Source organism: Natator depressus, chromosome 19, assembly GCF_965152275.1.
Source record: "Natator depressus isolate rNatDep1 chromosome 19, rNatDep2.hap1, whole genome shotgun sequence".
Lineage (NCBI taxonomy): Eukaryota > Metazoa > Chordata > Testudines > Cheloniidae > Natator > Natator depressus.
Genome location: NC_134252.1, coordinates 14,621,402 through 14,644,606, shown reverse-complemented (window position 1 = coordinate 14,644,606; position 23,205 = coordinate 14,621,402). Strand labels below are relative to the sequence as shown.

General features: G+C 43.9%; 1 protein-coding gene across 7 annotated transcripts in view; it reads right to left on the bottom strand.

Moving 5' to 3' along the window:
• EYA3 (EYA transcriptional coactivator and phosphatase 3) overlaps positions 1 to 23,205 on the bottom strand; it is a 143,863-nt gene that overhangs the window by 101,625 nt on the left and 19,033 nt on the right. The window contains exon 1 of one of the 7 annotated variants that reach the window (XM_074934585.1): positions 5,324 to 5,466. The exons of the other annotated variants lie outside the window; for them this stretch is intronic. The gene's annotated coding sequence lies outside the window, so the exon portion shown is untranslated. Of the gene's footprint in view, positions 1 to 5,323; positions 5,467 to 23,205 lie in introns of those variants that run through there. 7 annotated transcript variants of the gene reach the window in all.

The following is a 23,205-nucleotide window of genomic DNA, read 5'->3' as shown; positions in this document are numbered from 1 at the left end:
TGGTTAGGGACTATTTAGAAAAGCTGGACGAGCACAAGTCCATGGGGCCGGATGCGCTGCATCCGAGAGTGCTAAAGGAGTTGGCGACTGTGATTGCAGAGCCATTGGCCATTATCTTTGAAAACTCATGGCGATCGGGGGAAGTCCCGGACGACTGGAAAAAGGCTAATGTAGTGCCCATCTTTAAAAAAGGGAAGAAGGAGGATCCTGGGAACTACAGGCCAGTCAGCCTCACCTCAGTCCCCGGAAAAATCATGGAGCAGGTCCTCAAGGAATCAATCCTGAAGCACTTACACGAGAGGAAAGTGATCATGAACAGTCAGCATGGATTCACCAAAGGAAGGTCATGCCTGACTAATCTAATCGTCTTCTATGATGAGATTACTGTTTCTGTGGATGAAGGGAAAGCAGTGGATGTATTGTTTCTTGACTTTAGCAACGCTTTTGACACGGTCTCCCACAGTATTCTTGTCAGCAAGTTAAAGAAGTATGGGCTGGATGAATGCACTATAAGGTGGGTAGAAAGTTGGCTAGATTGTCGGGCTCAACGGGTAGTGATCAATGGCTCCATGTCTAGATGGCAGCCGGTATCAAGTGGAGTACCCCAAGGGTCGGTCCTGGGGCCGGTTTTGTTCAATATCTTCATAAATGATCTGGAGGATGGTGTGGATTGTACTCTCAGCAAATTTGCGGATGATACTAAACTAGGAGGAGTGGTAGATACGGTGGCAGGTAGGGATAGGATACAGAGGGACCTAGACAAATTGGAGGACTGGGCCAAAAGAAACCTGATGAGGTTCAATAAGGATAAGTGCAGCGTCCTGCACTTAGGACGGAAAAATCCCATGCACCGCTACAGACTAGGGACCGAATGGCTAGGCAGCAGTTCTGAGGAAAAGGACCTAGGGGTGACAGTGGACGAGAAGCTGGATATGAGTCAACAGTGTGCCCTTGTTGCCAAGAAGGCCAATGGCATTTTGGGATGTATAAGTAGGGGCACTGCCAGCAGATCGAGGGACGTGATCGTTCCCCTCTATTCGACATTGGTGAGGCCTCATCTGGAGTACCGTGTCCAGTTTTGGGCCCCACACTACAAGAAGGATGTGGAAAAATTGGAGAGAGTCCAGCGAAGGGCAACAAAAATGATTAGGGGTCTGGAACACATGACTTATGAAGAGAGGCTGAGGGAACTGGGATTGTTTAGTCTGCAGAAGAGAAGAATGAGGGGGGATTTGATAGCTGCTTTCAACTACCTGAGAGGTGGTTCCAAAGAGGATGGTTCTAGACTATTCTCAGTGGTAGAAGATGACAGGACAAGGAGTAATGGTCTCAAGTTGCTGTGGGGGAGGTTTAGGTTGGATATTAGGAAAAACTTTTTCACTAGGAGGGTGGTGAAACACTGGAATGTGTTACCTAGGGAGGTGGTAGAACTCCTTCATTAGAAGTTTTTAAGGTCAGGCTTGACAAAGCCCTGGCTGGGATGATTTAATTGGGGATTGGTCCTGCTTTGAGCAGGGGGTTGGACTAGATGACCTCCTGAGGTCCCTTCCAACCCTGATATTCTATGATTCTTACTCCAACTCGTGTCTTAAATTTAAGTACATGAGAAATTCCATAAACATGTAGCCCAGCAATGCAGATTGAGTCAAAGATCATGAAAAGTGCTATTTGGCAGCCCCAGACAATTATGAAGGACATGAAACCACCAGACCATAAAGCAGCTCAATGGGCTAACAAAATTTGAGGGCATTAAATTACATGTTATTTAATGTGCCTTCCTACACTTAAAAAGATGTGTCCGGGAAGAATGTCTCTGATGAGAAAAAAAAAACGTTGGACGCCCAGCTGGGAGGTAAATTTAACTCTTGTTTATGATTTAGTACAAACTGGAGAACTACAACACGTTAACATTAGTCAAATTAATACATATTTTTAAAAGACAAAAAAGAACAAAGACACCAGGGCAACAGCAGAGCTTTCTTGAGGGCTGTTTCAAGACTGTGGAATGAATTCTCTGAGGAACTAAGGACCATCATAAATCTTATCACCTTCCACTCCAAGAACAAATGTGACACATGTTAATACAACTAAGCAATGTGACTATTTAGAATGTGTATTACCATAACACCTAGCACGAGTGGAAGGCACTCAGATACTGTGGTGATGAGCACGGTATACTAATCTATACAGAACAGACACCAGGCAGGAAATAAACCAAGCTACAAACAAACCAAAAAGCTGCGTATGCCAAGATCTTTTTTTTTTTTTTAAAGTAGTACAATTGACTAAGTCAGCTCAGGGGAAAACACACACTAATCTTTCACTTCTTCATGCACAGAAGTGCTCTGTAACAATGTTCCTGAGCCCCATTCATGAATAAATCCACTCAATTTGCTTTATTAAAAATGTAATTTAAAAATTTCCACACACAGAGTCCCTCCACCCACCCTTAATTCCCTAAGCACTTAGGACTGGGGTCGGCAACCTGTGGCTCCAGAGCCACTTGCGGGCAGCCGTTTTTTGAGGGGGTATGAAGTGCAGGCTTTGGCCAGGAGGCGATTACCACAGGCAGCTCCCAGCCGTCAGTGCAGCAGGGCTCTGGCCCCACATCACTCCCAGAAGCGGTGGCTGCTGGCACATCTCCGCGCACTGCCCCCGTCCTCACAGCTCCCATTGGCTGGTAACCGGCCAATGGGAGCTGCAGTGGCGGTGCCTGCGGGGGCGGGCAGCGCACAGAGACCCGCTGTTCCTCCCTCCCCGCAAGGGGCGTTCAAAGACTTGCCAGTAGGCAGCCACTTCTGGGAGCAGCATGGGGCCACATGATGCAGCTCGCCTGAGCCCTGCTGGCTGGGAGCCGCCTGTGATAAGCGCCTCCCGGCCAGAGACTGCACTTCGCATCCCCTCCTGCACCCCAACCCCCTGCCCCAGGTCAGAACCCGTCCTGCACCCACACCCCCTCCTGCACCCCAATCCCCTGCCCCCTCCTGTTTATATTCAAAATCAAATGGCGGAAGTCACATTAAAAGTATTGATGAGTAGTAATAACTTTAATATGTTCAATTATTATTAGTTGATAAATTCTAATTCAACAAGTAGCTTTGCATGTAGCTTTGCTCCCAAAATATTTTGGTCAAAGATAAAAAACAAAAAAATGGCTCTTCTTCTTTGAAAGGCTGCACACCTCCAGCTGAGGAGAGCTAGCTCTCCACAGCCAGTTAAATACCCCTCCTAGGTTGCACAAAGGTTGTTTGAATAAAACATAGAGCTAATGAAGCTAAGGGCTACATTGACTTGCCTGATAGCATTCCCAGACAGGGAATAAAGAACCAAGTTTGAGACGCAAACGCTGATCTCCTTAATTGCTCCTTAAAATAGCAGTCGTGTTATATGCACCATCTATTTTATTTCGGAAAGGAAAATTACCCAGGCTGAAAACCCTACAGGGCTATAATGGAATTATGGATTACAAATATTAAACCATTTAGTTCGCACACTTGTGTAAAAATGTAAAGAAAGAATGAAATCCTTTGTAGAATTTTTTACTAGAAGAAAGCTATTTAAATAATAGAATCATAGAACTGGAAGGGACCTCGAGACGTCATCTAGTCCAGTCCCCTGCACAAAAGTCAGGGTTCAAAACTTTATTGCTAGTTAACATATCCATCATGTCCCAAGAATTAACTTCAGATGAAATATACTGTAGCAGAGGTCTGACTGCAGGTCAAGAATTCCTGATTATTAACCCTGTCTGACACTACCAACCTCTGTTAGCAAGTCATTTAACCTCTCTAACTCAACTCAGTCTGTTACACAGGTACAATAGATAGCTACCTCACAAGGATGTTGTGAAAAGCAAAGTAATTTGAAGATGAAGTTCATTATACCTATAATAAACTAGTCACATTGTTAAAAGATGGAACATAGGCTGGATATTTTTGGCAGATAGTTTAGTGCAAAGAGAAATGAAGATTATGGAAGATATGTAAATGTAAGCAAAAATCAATCACTTTATTTGGAAACCTTAAAGAGCAGTTTGACATGTGGACACATTACCGGATAGCATCACATCAACAAATGGTTTCATTAGATGGACAAATTGAATCACAAGATCAGTATTTTAAAGTGATCATTTTAAAATTTCAATTAACTTATCACAACAAATACTTTCCAGTGTACACTTAGCTGAAACAAAGAATATGTTGGTCAGTTTTGTTGTTTTTAGTTCTCTTTCACTCATACAGTGTTCTAATGGTTGGATTGCAAACACAGCTGGGGAATTTTAAATAGAAAATCTTGTTTTCACTGGAATTTCAAAAACATAATAAGTGAAAGCAAATCAATTTTCATCTTAAGTTATGTAAAATATTTTTTCTTTAAACAAAACATTACATTTTGAGCCTAACACATCCCAAATGTCCCTTTAAACTAATCTAGAGAGAAAAGAAGTAGATCACAAACATAAAATGATCTACTCTTACAACATTCAGAGTAACAGCCGTGTTAGTCTGTATTCGCAAAAAGAAAAGGAGTACTTGTGGCAGCTTAGAGACTAACCAATTTATTTGAGCATGAGCTTTCGTGAGCTACAGCTCACTTCATCGGATGCATACTGTGGAAATTGCAGAAGACATTATTATATACACAGACACCATGAAACAATACCTCCTCCCACCCCACTCTCCTGCTGGTAATAGCTTATCTAAAGTGATCATCAAGGTGGCCCACCTTGTCTGTGTATGTCTGGGTTCAGTTTTTTGGGAGTCGATGTCATGAGCAGAGATAAAGGAGGAGAGAGGTAAATTGGAGGCCACAGTCTCTCATTCTTATACCACTCTCCCCTCTTTGAGGATTACCCACAGCTGGGGTGCAGGTGTAAATTCATTTGTTACCAACAGGAAACATGTCTAGGTCCCTCTGTATCCTATCCCTGCCCTCCAGCGTATCTACCACTCCTCCCAGTTTAGTATCATCCGCAAATTTGCTGAGAGTACAATCCACACCATCCTCCAGATCATTTATGAAGATATTGAACAAAACCGGCCCCAGGACCGACCCCTGGGGCACTCCACTTGACACCGGAGCCAACTAGACATGGAGCCATTGATCACTACCCGTTGAGCCCGACAATCTAGCCAACTTTCTACCCACCTTATAGTGCATTCATTCAGCCCATACTTCTTTAACTTGCTGACAAGAATACTGTGGGAGACCGTGTCAAAAGCTTTGCTAAAGTCAAGAAACAATACATCCACTGCTTTCCCTTCATCCACAGAATCAGTAATCTCATCATAGAAGGCGATTAGATTAGTCAGGCATGACCTACCCTTGGTGAATCCATGCTGACTGTTCATGATCACTTTCCTCTCGTGTAAGTGCTTCAGGATTGATTCCTTGAGGACCTGCTCCATGATTTTTCCAGGGACTGAGATGAGGCTGACTGGCCTGTAGTTCCCAGGATCCTCCTCCTTCCCTTTTTTAAAGATGGGCACTACATTAGCCTTTTTCCAGTCATCTGGGACTTCCCCCGTTCGCCACGAGTTTTCAAAGATAATGGCCAATGGCTCTGCAATCACATCCGCCAATTCCTTTAGCACTCTCGGATGCAACTCGTTCGGCCCCATGGACTTGTGCACGTCCAGCTTTTCTAAATAGTCCCTACCCACCTCTTTCTCCACAGAGGGCTGGCCATCTACTCCCCATGTTGTGATGCCCAGCGCAGCAGACTGGGAGCTGTCCTTGTTCGTGAAGACAGAGGCAAAAAAAGCATTGAGTACATTAGCTTTTTCCACATCCTCTGTCACTAGGTTGCCTCCCTCATTCAGTAAGGGCCCACACTTTCCTTGGCTTTCTTCTTGTTGCCAACATACCTGAAGAAACCCTTCTTGTTACTCTTGACATCTCTTGCTAGCTGCAGCTCCAGGTGCGATTTGGCCCTCCTGATTTCATTCCTACATGCCCGAGCAATAGTTTTATACTCTTCCCTGGTCATATGTCCAACCTTCCACTTCTTGTAAGCTTCTTTTTTATGTTTAAGATCCGCTAGGATTTCACCGTTAAGCCAAGCTGGTCGCCTGCCATATTTACTATTCTTTCGACTCATCGGGATGGTTTGTCCCTGTAACCTCAACAGGGATTCCTTGAAATACAGCCAGCTCTCCTGGACTCCTTTCCCCTTCATGTTAGTCCCCCAGGGGATCCTACCCATCCGCTCCCTGAGGGAGTCGAAGTCTGCTTTCCTGAAGTCCAGGGTCCGTATCCTGCTGCTTACCTTTCTTCCCTGTGTCAGGATCCTGAACTCGACCATCTGATGGTCACTGCCGCCCAGATTTCCGTCCACTTTTGCTTCCCCCACTAATTCTTCCCTGTTTGTGAGCAGCAGGTCAAGAAAAGCTCCCCCCCAGTTGGCTCGTCTAGCACTTGCACCAGGAAATTGTCCCCTACGCTTTCCAAAAACTTCCTGGATTGTCTATGCACCGCTGTATTGCTCTCCCAGCAAATATCAGGAAAATTAAAGTCACCCATGAGAACCAGGGCGTACGATCTAGTAGCTTCTGCGAGTTGCCGGAAGAAAGCCTCATCCACCTCATCCCCCTGGTCCGGTGGTCTATAGCAGACTCCCACCACTACATCACTCTTGTTGCTCACTCTTCTAAACTTAATCCAGAGACACTCAGGTTTTTCTGCAGTTTCGTACCAGAGCTCTGAGCAGTCATACTGCTCCTTTACATACAGTGCTACTCCCCCACCTTTTCTGCCCTGCCTGTCCTTCCTGACAGTTTATAACCATCCATGACAGTACTCCAGTCATGTGAGTTATACTACCAAGTCTCTGTTATTCCAATCACGTCATAATTCCTTGACATCACCAGGACCTCCAGTTCTCCCTGCTTGTTTCTAAGGCTTTGTGCATTTGTATATAAGCACTTGAGATAACCTGCTGATCGCCCCTCATTCTCAGTATGAGGCAGGAGCCCTCCCCTCACAGACATTCCTGCCTGTGCTTCCTCCCGGTATCCCGTTTTCCCACTTACCTCAGGGCTTTGGTCTCCTTCCCCCGGTGAACCTAGTTTAAAGTCCTCCTCACTAGGTTAGCCAGCCTGCTCGCAAAGATGCTCTTCCCTCTCTTCGTAAGATGGAGCCCGTCTCTGCCCAGCACTCAGGGTAATATCAGAGTGTAGTGAACGAGGAGGCGGGGTGAAAGTAACTTAAAGGACTTACTGGTACACAGGGCCAGGGTCCTGAGCAGGGGGATGGGGCCCCAACCAGAAGGGGGCGGGTCCTCAACCGTAAGAGGCGGGGCCTTTAAATCCCCAAGGCCCTTTAAATAGCGATTTAAAGGGCCCAGGGCTCCAGCAGCAGCGGCTGGGAGCCCTGGGCCCTTTAAATCGCCACCAGAGTCCCAGGGCTCCTGGCTGGCACCACTACCCCCAGGGCTCCAGCAGTGGGGCTCTGGTGGGGATTTAAAGGGCCCAGGGCTCCCGGCAAGCAGCCAAAACCCCAGCCCTTTTAAATTGCTGGCCTGGGGAAGCTGCCCCCTGCTGGTATGGTTGGCTGTGTACCGGCTTACTTTCACCACTGCGAGGTCTAATAATTAAGGCACTTGAAAGCTGTCCTAGAGAATTGGATTCTGTACACTGTCTCTGCCCCATCGTTCCCGTATGATGCTGGGCAAGCCGTTTAAACCAAACTTTTCACAGATGGCCATTAATTTTACGTTCCTCATTTTCTCGTTGCCTGACTTGAGATAGTTGGTCTGCTTTGCAGACATGCTGAACACTCACAGCTGCAACTGAATTCAGCAGGAGCTGTGATCAGAGTGCTATATAATCAAGGTTACAAGAAAACCATGCGCTCCAATTTTATTGCAGAAACCACACTTCTAACACATACCACAACAACTACTGCAAATTTGAATGGCATTGTGACCCTATGTGCCAGTTTGCCACACCACTCCCTCACAATGTCACAACACCGTTCACTCAAATTTGAACCAGCTTCCCCTTCCACCATGATAGAAGGGCAGCCAGGCCACATTTCAGTGACTGGTATTGTGACCTGGTGCCCTCAAATTTGTCCTCACACCAAAACCACAACTTTAACTAACTACGGCCACAACTTTTGAAACAAACAAATCACAACTTTCTTATAGCCTTAGATAACATGTTAAATATTCTGAAAAATCAGGCCCTAGGTTTCTCAAATTGTGTTCCAAATATTATTGGATACTTTCAACCATAACCTCAGGTGCCCATCTATAAAATAGGAATTATAGCACCCGGGAATGGCGGCCACTCAACTCTCCTGGGCACCTCCTGTTGGCCAGGTGTGAACCTGCACTCACTCTCTCTTTTCGCAGTACCCCCTGTTGGCCATTGCCTCATCAGGCAGGTCTTCACTGGCTCAGCCCTCCGACTAAGTCACACAGTTAATATTCATGAATGAACAATCCCCTTCCAGGGTAACAAAGTCCAACAAATGGCTGGTCCTCTCCAGGGTCTTCAGCCCCATCTCTGGGCCTGTTTAAATTCTAGCCCCATTCTCAGGCTCCAAAATGAAACGTATCCCCTTCTCGAGGCTTTGGCCACTCTGCTAGTGGGGGGACCCAGGCCTGCCCACTACTCTATGTCCCAACCCAGGGACACCCAACATGCTGCTTTCTTTACTAGTTGCTATTGCTGCATTCCCTCAGCTGCTTCCCACTCTGTCCCATCACTTTCTTGGGCTCTCCATCTGTTCCCTGTTTAAGTGGGGTCTCTCCCAGGCCTCCAGATTGTTTCTCAATCTCTGTCTGATTTCTCAGACTCTTCTCTCATACCTCTTTGCCTGGAGAGCTTGTAACTGTCTCTGCCACCTTTTAGTTAGGATTCTCTCTCCCAGGCCTCTGCGCCTGGAGAGCTTCACAGTCCTATCCCAACTTGAGCAGGGTTTATCCCCAGTCTCTTTATCTGTGGAGTCTCACAGCCTTCCACTCCTTCCTCACCCTTCCGGTCCCAGCTAGCAACTGACCCTGCTCAGGCCCTGCAGCTCCTTTTAACTGAGCCGGCTGGGATCTGATTGGCTGCTTCCCGTAACCTTTCTAGGTAGGCCTGGAGGAACCCACCTTCACTGCTCCTTTCTGGGTTGGGTCGGGGTGTGGTAGGATCAGGGGGCCTCAAAGAGCCCAGAACAGCCCATCACACACCCATTTACCTCAGAGGCATTCTGAAAATAAATTCATTAATATTTGTGAAGCACTCAGATATTGTAGTGATGAGCACCAGTGAAAACCCTGTGAGGAAATTAATAATTCTGCCTTCAGAGCAGGGTTTGAATAGTGTGGAGTAAATAATGCCTGGGGCCGCACATTAAACAATAAGGAGAAAACAAAATTTTGAATAGCTGCTCATTCAGTGAACCCTGTCCATCCTGTGCTCTGAAAGAAGCAGGGATCCTGAGGGAAAAATGGTATGTGACTGTGTAATTGAAGACTGTACCATATGCATATGCACAAACGAGCTGAATTAAGGTCGCACAAGTAACTTTAATTCTAGCAATTCCTAACTTTGGAATGCTTGACTTTGCAATCTTAACAGTGTTCTTTTAATGTAATTGTGTGTGGGAGATCTTCTAGGTTTTTAAAAAAGCAAACTGAAAAAAAAAATTGAAATTCCATCACGCAGCATCATACTGACCCCCACATGATTCATCAAAAGGGTTGGAACCCTTAGATCCACCACACAGACCTCTGTCACTTGAGCTAACGAAGTAAATGATAGCAAGAGTAAGTTGCTACCCTCTGTGTACACCAGCACTAGTAAGGCCTGGGACACTTTGCCAATGGGTTTCACAGATATTTGCTGACAGCAGAGGAATAGTAAGACTCAGGGATCTTGGGTTCCATCCCAGGCTTTGGAGGGGACTGTGTTTAGTGGGCACAGACCCTTCTGCCCATTTCTCCCAAGCTTGACCTCGCCCCATTCCCTGCAACCTGTCCCCTTTCTTCCCCACCACTAGTTCCTCATCCCAGTCTCCACTCCTCAGGCTTCTGACCCCAGTCTGCCTTCTGCAGAAGCCTTCCTCTCAACCCTCTAGTCTCCCCATCCCAGTCCTCCTGCCCAACCCTTCCCAGTCCCTCCTTCAAACTCCCCAGCCTCCTTGCACTTCCCTTCCCTGATCTGTTTCCCCACCCCCATCTCCTCATCCAATCTCAGTGCCCTCTCCTTACCTGGCTCCTTGTCTCTGTGCAGCCAGTGCCAGTTCTTCCTCCACACCCTGCCTTCCTGTCAGTTCTGTCTCCCCCCACCCACACTGGTTCCTAGTTCCAGTATCCCTCTTGGCTCCTCATTCAATCTCAGTTCCTCCCCCACCCACTGGTTCCCTGTGCCCCTTCCTGGCTCCCAGACATCGCCTCCTTGCCCAGCCAGTGCCAGTCTCCACCCCCCAGGCTTTCCATCCCAATCTACCCCCCTGATCCTCCCCAGGAATGCTCTAGGTCCAGCTCTTGTCCTCTCTGCATTTAAATCAGACAGCTTCTTCCTTCCTCCTATACACAGCCTGGGTGGAAGCAGGGGCATCACTGAGAGCACAAGAGAGCCAGGCTCCCTGCTCTCAGTTCCAGTGCCCAACCCCACCTCAACCCCTATCAGCCATTACCTGCACAATCCAGCTTCACCCTTGTAGCCTGGGGCTAGAGGGAACATGCTCAGTCTCTGCAGGGATAGCGCATGCAGAGTCTGATCAGCACTAGATGCAGAGTGAGGCTTGACTTGAGCATGCTCAGTGAGGACAATAGAAAAGTTACCTACCTTTACAGTAACTGGAGTTCTTTGAGATGTGTTTTCCATAAAAATTGTATGGAAAAAAAAAATGTCATACAACTCTTGGCATGCATGCACCCCTTGCACTCGAGATCAGAATATTTTGGCCAGCAGTGTCCACTGGGACTGTATGATCTCATACCAAGAGCACAAAGGGTGCTGCATGACCAACCACTGCTTAGTTTCTCGTTCATAACCCTTCCCCGCAGAATCCAATCCAACAGGACTCCAAAACAAAGGGGAGACAGGAGGTTGGTACCACTAAGGCAGTGGGCCTGCATGCTGGTGGAATGTGGAGCTCTACCAATAGCAAAGGAGATTCAGATTCCTCCATAATCTACAGGTTTCAGAGTAGCAGCCGTGTTAGTCTGTATTCGCAAAAAGAAAAGGAGTACTTGTGGCACCTTAGAGACTAACCAATTTATTTGAGCATAAGCTTTTGTGAGCTACAGCTCACTTCATTGGATGCATTCAGTGGAAAATACAGTGGGGAGATTTATATACATAGAGAACATGAAACAATGGGTGTTACCATACACACTGTAACAAGAGTGATCACTTAAGGTGAGCTCTTACCAGTAGGAGAGCAGGGGAGGTGGGGGGCGGAGGGGAGGAGGGACCCTTTTGTAGTGATAATCAAGGTGGGCCATTTCCAGCAGTTGACAAGAACGTCTGAGGAACAGTGGGGGGGTAGGAAGAATAAACATGGGGAAATAGTTTTACTTTGTATAATGACCAATCCACTCCCAGTCTTTATTCAAGCCTAAGTTAATGGTGTCCAGTTTGCAAATTAATTCCAATTCAGCAGTCTCTCGTTGGAGTCTGTATTTGACGTTTTTTTTGTTGAAGAATTGCAACTTTTAGGTCTGTACTTGAGTGACCAAAGAGATTGAAGCGTTCTCTGACTGGTTTTTGAATGTTATAATTCTTGACGTCTGATTTGTGTCCATTTATTCTTTTACGTAGAGACTGTCCAGTTTGACCAACGTACATGGCAGAGGGGCATTGATGGCACATGACGGCATATATCACATTGGTAGGTGTGCAGGTAAACGAGCCTCTGATAGGGTGGCTGACATGATTAGGCCCTATGATTGTGTCCCTTGAATAGATATGTGGACACAGCTGTCAACGGGCTTTGTTGCAAGGATAGGTTCCTGGGTTAGTGGTTCTGTTGTGTGGTGTGTGGTTGCTGGTGAGTATTTGCTTCAGGTTGGGGGGCTGTCTGTAAGCAAGGACTGGCCTGTCTCCCAAGATCTGTGAGAGTGATGGGTCATCCTTCAGGATAGGTTGTATATCCTTGATGATGCGTTGGAGAGGTTTTAGTTGTGGGCTGAAGGTGATGGCTAGTGGCGTTCTGTTATTTTCCTTGTTGGGCCTGTCCTGTAGTAGGTGACTTCTGGGTACTCTTCTGGCTCTGTCAATCGGTTTCTTCACTTCAGCAGGTGGGTATTGTAGTTGTAAGAATGCTTGATAGAGATCTTAGAATCATAGAATCATAGAATATCAGGGTTGGAAGGGACCTCAGGAGGTCATCTAGTCCAACCCCCTGCTCAAAGCAGGATCAATCCCCAACTAAATCATCCCAGCCAGGGCTTTGTCAGGCTTGACAAAAATATCTAAGGAAGGAGATTCCACCACCTCCCTAGGTAACGCATTCCAGTGCTTCACCACCATCCTAGTGAAAAAGTTTTTCCTAATATCCAACCTAAACCTCCCCCACTGCAACTTGAGACCATTACTCCTTGTTCTGTCATCAGCTACCTCTGAGAACAGTCTAGATCCATCCTCTTTGGAACCCCCTTTCAGGTAGTTGAAAGCAGCTATCAAATCCCCCCTCATTCTTCTCTTCTGCAGACTAAACAATCCCAGTTCATTCAGCCTCTCCTCATAAGTCATGTGTTCCAGACGTCTAATCATTTTTGTTGCCCTTCGCTGGACTCTTTCCAATTTTGCCACATCCTTCTTGTAGTGTGGGGCCCAAAACTGGACACAGTACTCCAGATGAGGCCTCACCAATGTCGAATAGAGGGGAACGATCACGTCCCTCGATCTGCTTGCTATGCCCCTACTTATACAGCCCAAAATGCCATTGGCCTTCTTGGCAACAAGGGCACATTGTTGACTGTACTTCTCGTCCACTGTAACCCCTAGGTCCTTTTCTGCAGAACTGCTGCCTAGCCATTCGGTCCCTAGTCTGTAGCGGTGCATGGGATTCTTCTGTCCTAAGTGCAGGACTCTGCACTTATCCTTGTTGAACCTCATCAGATTTCTTTTGGCCCAATAATCTAATTCGTCTAGGGCCCTCTGTATCCTATCTCTACCCTCCAGCGTATCTACCTCTCCTCCCAGTTTAGTGTCATCTGCAAACTTGCTGAGGGTGCAATCCACACCATCCTCCAGATCATTTATGAAGATATTGAACAAAACCGGCCCCAGGACCGACCCTTGGGGCACTCCACTTGATACCGGTTGCCAACTAGACATGGAGCCATTGATCACTACCCATTGAGCCCGACAATCTAGCCAACTTTCTATCCACCTTATAGTCCATTCATCCAGCCCCTACTTCTTTAACTTGCTGGCAAGAATACTGTGGGAGACCGTGTCAAAAGCTTTGCTAAAGTCAAGGAACAACACGTCCACCACTTTCCCCTCATCCACAGAGTCAGTTATCTCGTTATAGAAGACAATTAGATTAGTCAGGCATGACTTGCCCTTGGTGAATCAATGCTGACTGTTCCTGATCACTTTCCTCTCCTCTAAGTGCTTCAGAGGAGAATGAGGGGCAATATTTAAATCCAGGTGATTTTGCATGAGACATCCTAAAGTCCTGGTACTTGGAGATTGCTGTGGGGTATATACACAAGGGGAGGAAGAATTAAAGCATCCCCAAAAACTAAAGCCTACTGAAAAAGGATCTGCTACCTACACTAATTGTCAAAAGATGGAATATATATTGGATATTTTTGGCAGATAATCTTTATTTCTCTTTATATTAAACAAAGGACGATATGTAAATGTAAGCAAAAACCAATCACATCTTGAATACTGTGTGCAGATGTGGTCGCCCCATCTCAAATAAGATATATTGGAATTAGAAAAGGGCAACAAAAATGATTAGGGGTATGGAACGGCTTCCATATGAGGAAAGATTAATAAGACTGGGACTCTTCAGTTTGGAAAAGAGATGGCTAAGGGGAGATATGATTGAGGTCTATAAAATCATGACTGGTGTAGAGAAAGTAGATAAGAAGTGTTGTTTACTACTTCTCATAACACAAGAACTAGGGGTCACCAAATGAAATTAATAGGCAGCAGATTTAAAACAAACAAAAGGAAGTATTTCTTCACACAATGCACAGTCAACCTGTGAAACTCCTTGCCAGAGGATGTTGTGAAGGCCAAGACCATAACAGGGTTCAAAAAAGAACTAGATAAATTCATAGAGGATAGGTCCATCAATGGCTATTAGCCAGGATGGGCAGGAATGGTGTCCCTAGCCTCTGTTTGCCAGAAGCTGGGAATGAGCGACAGGGGACTGATCACTTGATGATTACCTGTTCTGTTCATTCCCTCTGGGGCACATGGCACTGGTCACTGTCAGAAGACAGGATACTGGGCTAGATGGACCTTTGGTCTGACCCAGTAGGGCCATTCATAGAATCACAGAATTCTATGGGAGGTCATCTAGTCCAACTCCCTGCTCAAAGCAGGAAAACATTCTTATGTTCTTACTTTAGCTGGCTGGAAACCCTGAAGAACAATTTGACATGTGGACATGTTACCTGATGTCCTCCTAATGAAGCCCTCTGTTGATGTGAAGCTAAATTGAATCACAAGATCAGTTTTACCTCAGCTCCTCCATTTCCTCCTCTTCACAGGACCTCGGCACTTGCACCTTAGTTGTGATATAAAACTCTGTTCTCAAAGTATTTACCAGCAGTAATTAGGAACCTAAATCAACACTAAACAAGTGAAAGAAATAAGTTTTTTTCTTTCTTTCCCACAATAACTTTTTTCTTTTCAACAGCCTGTAAACCTGCAAGTCACAGAGAAGGATATGCAGTATGTGTCCAACAAAACCCAACAGGACAGAAACACTTCAGACACCTCTGCATAGGTCAAGCATGTGAAAAACAAACAGAAAAATATTCCAAACCCAAGTCTCTGAGACTTAGAGCTCCACTATAATAAAAGGACAAAAGCAATCAAAGAGGAAAACAATTCTATAGACAGACCAGTCAATTTTTACCTGGACCAATTTTAGAAAGGAAATTGTAAAACCTTCCAGGAATGATGGGTTTCAGAGTAACAGCCGTGTTAGTCTATATTCGCAAAAAGAAAAGGAGTACTTGTGGCACCTTAGAGACTAACCAATTTATTTGAGCATAAGCTTTCGTGAGCTACAGCGGCGCTTGAATTTTAAAAAATGTTCCATGCACAAATGAAAGAATTAATTTTGCTCTCTGACTTTTCATCAGCAGTTTCCTGTTAAACTCTGATCAGGCAAAAGGAAATGTACTTATGTGATGGCTATGGTGCTGCCCGGTGTACACCTGGATTCCCAGAAATCTAAAGAGCAAGTTTTCAGATAGTGGTGAAATTGTCTCTGAGCTAGAACTTTCCAATACCTTGTTACCTAATTTGTAGGCAGGGTGACTTTAGGTTCCCCACCCCCTTATTAAATAGTGTTATGTCATAAGAAAAATACATTATTATATATTAAATATATTAGTAATTTTATGTTAGGTGATTCACCTCAGAGCATTAGAATTATTACCACACTATTATGATAAAAGGTCTAGAAAACTTCACCTGTGAGGAAAGGTTAAAAAACTGGGCACGTTCAGTCTTGAGAAAAGACGACTGAGGGGGAACCTGATAACAGTCTTCAAATATGTTAATGGCTGTTATAAAAAGGATGGTGCTTAATTGTTTTCCATGTCCACCGAAGGAAGGACAAGTAGTAATCTGAACCAACAGAGATTTAGGTAGATATTAAGAAAAACTTTAACTATAAAAGGACAAAAAGAAAAGGAGTACTTGTGGCACCTTAGAGACTAACAGTTTTTCCACTGAATGCATCCGATGAAGTGAGCTGTAGCTCACGAAAGCTTATGCTCAAATAAATTTGTTACTCTCTAAGGTGCCACAGGTCCTCCTTTTCTTTTTGCGAATACAGACTAACACGGCTGCTACTCTGAAACCTATAAAAGGACTGGAACAGGTTACCAAAGGAGGTGGTGAAATCCCCATCACTGGAGGCTTTTTCAGAACAGGGTAGACAAACATCTGTGAGGGTTGGTCTAGGTATACTTGGTCCTGCCTCAGCATGGAGGCAATGGACCAGCTAACCTCTCAAGGTTCTTTCCAAACATACATTTCTATGATTTTTGTCTGAATGTTGGCCTTTTGTCCCTAGAGATTTAACTTAAATTATATAACCAGTATTACAAATATTTTCTTGGAGAAGTCGGATTTTCTCTCTTTGCAGTGATATTGAGGCCTAAAGTAGTACTTTATTATAGACGGAAAAAAGTTCTATTGATCATTGTTATATTTAATGATACATGAATGGGTTTTTTTTATATTTTAGCCTTTGAAATTAAAAATAGGAAGAAAATTAGAGTAAGAAGAAAAGGCAACCCAAGGTTTTAACTTCAAAACAAGGAATCTCAAAACAACTGGGATTCTAACACTAACAATTACTGAATCTCCTCCTCATTCAAAATGCCTCACAACAAATTTATGAAGGCTTCTTTGCAAAGTCCCATATTATTAACATTATCATGCACACTATATATAAACGTCGATAGGTGCAAAGCAATGTACACTGTAAAAAATAATCCCAATTATTCATACAAAATGATGGGTTCTAAATTAGTTGTTATCAATCAAAAAAGATCATGACGTTATCGTGGATAGTGCTCTGAAAATATCTGCTCAATGTGCAACAGCAGTCAAAAAAGCTAACAATGTTAGGAACCACTAGGAAAGGGATAGATGATAAAACAGAAAATATCATAACGCCACAATATAAATCTATGGGACACCCACACCTTGAATATTCTGAGCAGTTCTGATCACTCCATCTCAGAAAAGACACATTAGAACTGGAAAAGTTACAGAGACAAAAATGATGATGATGGTTATGGAATAGCTTCCACAGAAAATAGACTGGGACTATTCAGCTCAGAAAAGAAACAACTAAGGAGGGATACGATAGACGCCTATAAAATCATGAATGGCAGGGAGAAAGAGAATGGGGAAGTGTTATTTTTGCCTTCACATAATGCAAGAACCAGCATGTCACCGTATGAAACTAATAGGCAGCAGGCTTAAAACAAACAAAAGGAAGTACTTCTTCACACAATGCACAGTCAACCATCAACCTGTGGAACTTATTGCCAGGGGATGTTGTAAAGGCCAAAAGTATAAGTGGGTTCAAAAAGGAATTAGATAAGTTCATGGAGGATAGGTCCATCAATGGTTATTATTAACCAAGATGGTCAAGGATGCAACCCCATGCTCTGGGATGCCTTAAACCTCTGGCTGCCAGAAGCCTGGACAAGATGACAGGGGATGGATCACTCAATAAGTTTTCCTGTTACGTTCATTGGTCAGTTTTGTTGTTTTTAGTTCTTTTCCACTCATACAGTGCTCTAATAGTTGGATTGCAAACACTGGAGAATTTTAAATAGAAAATCTTGTTTTCACTGGAATTTCAAAAACAACATGTGAAAGCAAAAATTCTATTTTTATCTTAAGTTACGTAAAATAATTTTTTCTTTAACCAAAACCTTGGGAAGTTTTAGGCTCAAAATGTAAGTGTCCCTTCAAACCAATCTAGAGAGAACAGAATTAGATCATAAACATAAAATGATCTACCTTTATAACATTTTCATTTTTAGCTTCCTGATAGAAGACTTGATCACTGAAACATAACATCATAAACGACTGCAAGATTAATTATTTCCTGTTTCGGTGGTAACTGAATTTGCACCTTGATAAAAAACATAGTTTCTAAATTCACAATCTAGTTACACCTGTGCTGAATAAATCGGATGTCCAGAGTATAATTGTTGTTTTCAGTCAACATGCAATGATGGGGTCCTTAAACACTGCCCTGTGAAACAAAATTATGCATGTATGGTATACACATATCTATGCATGCAAGCAAGCTATGTCTCTGTGGTTTGCATGTATTTTTATATATCACATTATGACAATTGCTAGAACTGCACCTTCTTAGGGAAAATCTATCCTAAATAAAGTTTACAATACTCTTTATGCATCCGATGAAGTGAGCTGTAGCTCACGAAAGCTCATGCTCAAATAAACTGGTTAGTCTCTAAGGTGCCACAAGTACTCCTTTTCTTTTTTCTTTTTACGAATACAGACTAACACGGCTGTTACTCTGAAATACTCTTTAAGTACATTTAAAAAAACATCACCACCCTCTACAGGCCACTGCTAAACTTTTCTTGTAGCTAACCTACACAGACTGCAGTGCATGTTAAAACACAATAGGTAAGTAACCTTCCAGAACACTGGGTAGACTCAAGCCTCTTCAGCACTCAAGCAGGTCAGCTTACACAGCCACAGCACATCAGTCACTAAGAGCGACCTGTATTTATTTACCTCAGGCTGCCCTCAATTTTATTTTCAACATGAAGTGATAAATATGTTGCAAATGCATGTCTTGACTTCATATATTGACTATTAAAGGCTGCCAGGATCCAGCATATTTGAAGATTTATCTCTAAATAGATCTTTCATCATTTCTCCAGATCTGTTTCCATGCTCAGCAGTAAGCCACAACTGTAGATAAAATGTTGTATCTGTGACCAATTTAGTGATATATTATTTCTCTTGAGAATCAGCCATGATATTATCATGGTGCAAGCAGTTTTAGGCATCTGTTGCAATTTGTGTCTTAGCAACAACAGGCTGCCACAGTAACCTGTTCCAAAATCTTTTTTTTAAATGAAGGTTCCTCTGAACTAGGTTTCAGAGTAACAGCCGTGTTAGTCTGTATTCGCAAAAAGAAAAGGAGTACTTGTGGCACCTTAGAGACTAACCAATTTATTTGAGCATGAGCTTTCGTGAGCTACAGCTCACTTCATCGGATGCATACTGTGGAAATTGCAGAAGACATTATATACACAGACACCATGAAACAATACCTCCTCCCACCCCACTCTCCTGCTGGTAATAGCTTATCTAAAGTGATCATCAAGTTGGGCCATTTCCAGCACAAATCCAGGTTTTCTCACCCTCCGCCCCCCCCACAGACAAACTCACTCTCTTGCTGGTAATAGCCCATCCAAAGTGACCACTCTCTTCACAATGTGTATGATAATCAAGGTGGGCCATTTCCTGCAGAAATCCAGGTTCTCTCACCCCCTCACCCCCCTCCAAAAACCACACACACAAATTCACTCTCCTGCTGGTAATAGCCTATCCAAAGTGACCACTCTCCTTACAACGTGCATGAAAATCAAGGTGGGCCATTTCCAGCACAAATACAGGTTTTCTCAACCCCCCAACCCCATACACACACAAACTCACTCTCCTCTCTCTGAACTAGGTGAGCCTTTACCCCACCCCACCCCTCAATGCTCCATGAGCAGTAATGCTCATTTTCATTTCACTTTTTATGATAAAAACCAAACAGGTATTTTAAAAAGCTCCTAATTTACATGTGTGGACTTGAAATAAAAACGGTGAGCGTAAGTGGTCCCAGAACCACAAACTTCTAAACACAATTTGGGAAGCTTGCCTTGACAAATGGGGGCGGAGCTACTCGAATATGTTCTGCAGAACATAAGATTCCACTTTTTTCTTTAAAATTAAGTTGTTGCCCTTATGGCTGCAAAAAAACAATTTTTTTTTTATGTCCATCAAGTAACTAAAAGTTTTGTCTCCATGAGTCTGCAGACAGAGAGCTCCAACATGCCTGCTGAGGCTCACTGAGGCTGTTTGAAAAAGCAGAACAAAATTAACATAACTCTTAACAGTTTCATTGATGCTGTTCAGGAGCCGGTGAGTAGGATTTAAACCCAAGTATCATGTTAGTTTATTGCCTCTTCTACTTGGCAAGGCTATGAACTGCAGTGGAAAAAGGACCTGAAGCTATTCACAAGGTAAGACCATCTCTCTCTCTCTCTCTCTCACACACACACCCACCCCCTACCGGCCCCCAAGAGGGATCTCTCTCCCCCATTCAGGATCCACAACACTGGGAAAAGCATATAGCAGGAATCCCCGCCTCCCCTGCAGCCAGGAAACTCTAGGATGGAGAAGAATCAGAAAATTCCTCCCTACCAGCACATGGGGAAGGGGAGTAGCTGCAGATTTATTAGACACCATTGAACCAGACTAATGCAAAAAGGTCTAGCGACAGCACCCTGACACAATCCTGAGCTCCCTCATCCTTCTCAGCCACTATTGGCAGGTAAACCCAAGCTTCTCACCCAGACCTTACAGACTGAGGCCCCCATCCCCATATCTTTTGTATCTTCCCCTCAGACAAGCAGCTGTCTGAGAAATTTTTTAAGCCCTGCCTAAAGGGGCTTCCGGGTTCACTGGGGAAGAAGAATAAACTTAAAACTCCTATTTTTCTCCATCCCTCTCTCCACAGCTAGCCCAGCTGCCTTTCTGGCAGGCAGTTGGGATCTTTTCAAGTATTAATCATAGTTAGGCTTGGAAGGGTTAGATTTTTTTCAACAAATGTCAATAAACGTTGATTTCACCAGACACACACACTGATGAAAAATATATTTCCATTGATAATAATGGAAATTTACAGATAGGCAAAGAAAGAAAAGTACTGCTTGAGAATTTATTAGAGTAATTTAAGACTATTTACTTCATATATTTTGACATGTGATGTTGAAAAATTAGGCTTTAATTGTTTTAAAGCTTTAACTTTTTGAATTTCAACATCTACTGTTATTAAAAAATTATTCTCTGATCCCCCTCCATGATTTCCCACAATTTTGAAAATTTAAATAAAAAATAAAAATACAATGCTTAAAAATGAACATATTTATTGTCCATTGAAATTATAAAAAAGTAAAAATTGAATTCTGGCAAGCCTAACCATAGTTAGCATAAAGTTGTTACTGCTGTCAGTCTCAGACGTAACCCGGAGACTTTTCTGAATATAAAGTCCAGAGCAGGTTAGTACCACTTTAACCAAACAGAAATAGAGGGATATGGTTCTTTTATTGAGAGTGCATCAAGTTCACTTACTGTCCTGGCTACGGTAATCAGTATCAAAAAGGTTACCTTGACGCATAAAATAATGGCAAGGCATCTACAAGGATTCAAGAGGTTTAGTGAGGTCTTGCAGCTATGGTAACCAGATTTTCACAGTGAATAACAGACACCTATTTCTCCTCTCTCTCTTTCCCCTTGTCCTTCAGTCTACTCTCCCCATTTCTTTTTCCTTGTCCTTCAATTCTATTATTTATTTTAATTATTTAAGTGCCATCTGGCTACTTTATAAAACAAACAGTTTTTCATCAAGAACCATTTTTAAAAGCTTACACCACACTCAGCCCATTCAATTGCTGCATGAACAAGAGATTAACCCCTTAGATAATAAACACCTTCCACAACTCATTTTGTTCACATAAAGAACAGGAGGACTTGTGGCACCTTAGAGACTAACCAATTTATTTGAGCATAAGCTTTCGTGAGCTACAGCTCACTTCATCAGATGCATTCAGTGGAAAATACAGTGGGGAGATATATATACACAGAGAACATGAAACAATGGGTGTTACCATACACACTGTAAGGAGAGTGATCAGGTAAGGTGAGCTATTACCAACAGGAGGGCGTGGGGGGGGGGGGAACCTTTTGTAGTGATAATCAAGGTGGGCCATTTCCAGCAGTTAACAAGAACGTCTGACGAACAGTTGGGGGTGGGGGGGAGGAGATAAACAAGGGGAAATAGTTTTACTTTGTGTAATGACTCAACCACTCCCAGTCTCTATTCAAGCCTAAGTTAATTGTATCCAATTTGCAGATTAATTCCAATTCAGCAGTCTCTCGTTGGAGTCTGTTTTTGACGTTCTTTTGTTGAAGAATAGCCACTTTTAGGTCAGAAATCGAGTGACCAGAGAGATTGTAGTGTTCTCCGACTGGGTTATGAATGTTAAAATTCTTGACATCTGATTTGTGTCCATTTATTCTTTTACGTAGAGACTGTCCAGTTTGACCAATGGACATGGCAGAGGGGCATTGCTGGCACATGACGGCATATATCACATTGGTAGATGTGCAGGTGAACGAGCCTCTGATAGTGTGGCTGACATGATTAGGCCCTATGATGGTGTCCCCTGAATAGATATGTGGACACAGTTGGCAACGGGCTTTGTTGCAAGGATAGGTTCCTGGGTTAGTGGTTCTGCTGTGTGGTGTGTGGCTGCTGGTGAGTATTTGCTTCAGGTTGGCGGGCTGTCTGTAGGCAAGGACTGGCCTGTCTCCCAAGATTTGTGAGAGCCGTCAGAAACACTATCCCCGATAATGTCATGGCTAACCTGGTGGCTGAACTTTGTGACTTTGTCCTCACCCATAACTATTTCACATTTGGGGACAATGTATACCTTCAAGTCAGCGGCACTGCTATAGGTACGCGCATGGCCCCACAGTATGCCAACATTTTTATGGCTGACTTAGAACAACGCTTCCTCAGCTCTCGTTCCCTAATGCCCCTACTCTACTTGCACTATATTGATGACATCTTCATCATCTGGACCCATGGAAAAGAAGCCCTTGAGGAATTCCACCATGATTTCAACAATTTCCATCCCACCATCAACCTCAGCCTGGACCAGTCCACACAAGAGATCCACTTCCTGGACACTATGGTGCTAATAAGCGATGGTCACATAAACACCACCCTATACCAGAAACCTACTGACCACTATTCCCACCTACATGCCACCAGCTTTCATCCAGACCACATCACATGATCCATTGTCTACAGCCAAGCTCTATGATACAACCGCATTTGCTCCAACCCCTCAGACAGAGACAAACACCTACAAGATCTCTATCAAGCATTCTTACAACTACAATACCCACCTGCTGAAGTGAAGAAACAGATTGACAGACCCAGAAGAGTACCCAGAAGTCACCTACTACAGGACAGGCCCAACAAAGAAAATAACAGAACGCCACTAACCGTCACCTTCAGCCCCCAACTAAAACCTCTCCAACGCATCATCAAGGATATACAACCTATGCTGAAGGACAACCCATCGCTCTCACAAATCTTGGGAGACAGGCCAGTCCTTGCCTACAGACAGCCCCCCAACCTGAAGCAAATACTCACCAGCAACCACACACCACACAACAGAACCACTAACCCAGGAACCTATCCTTGCATAAA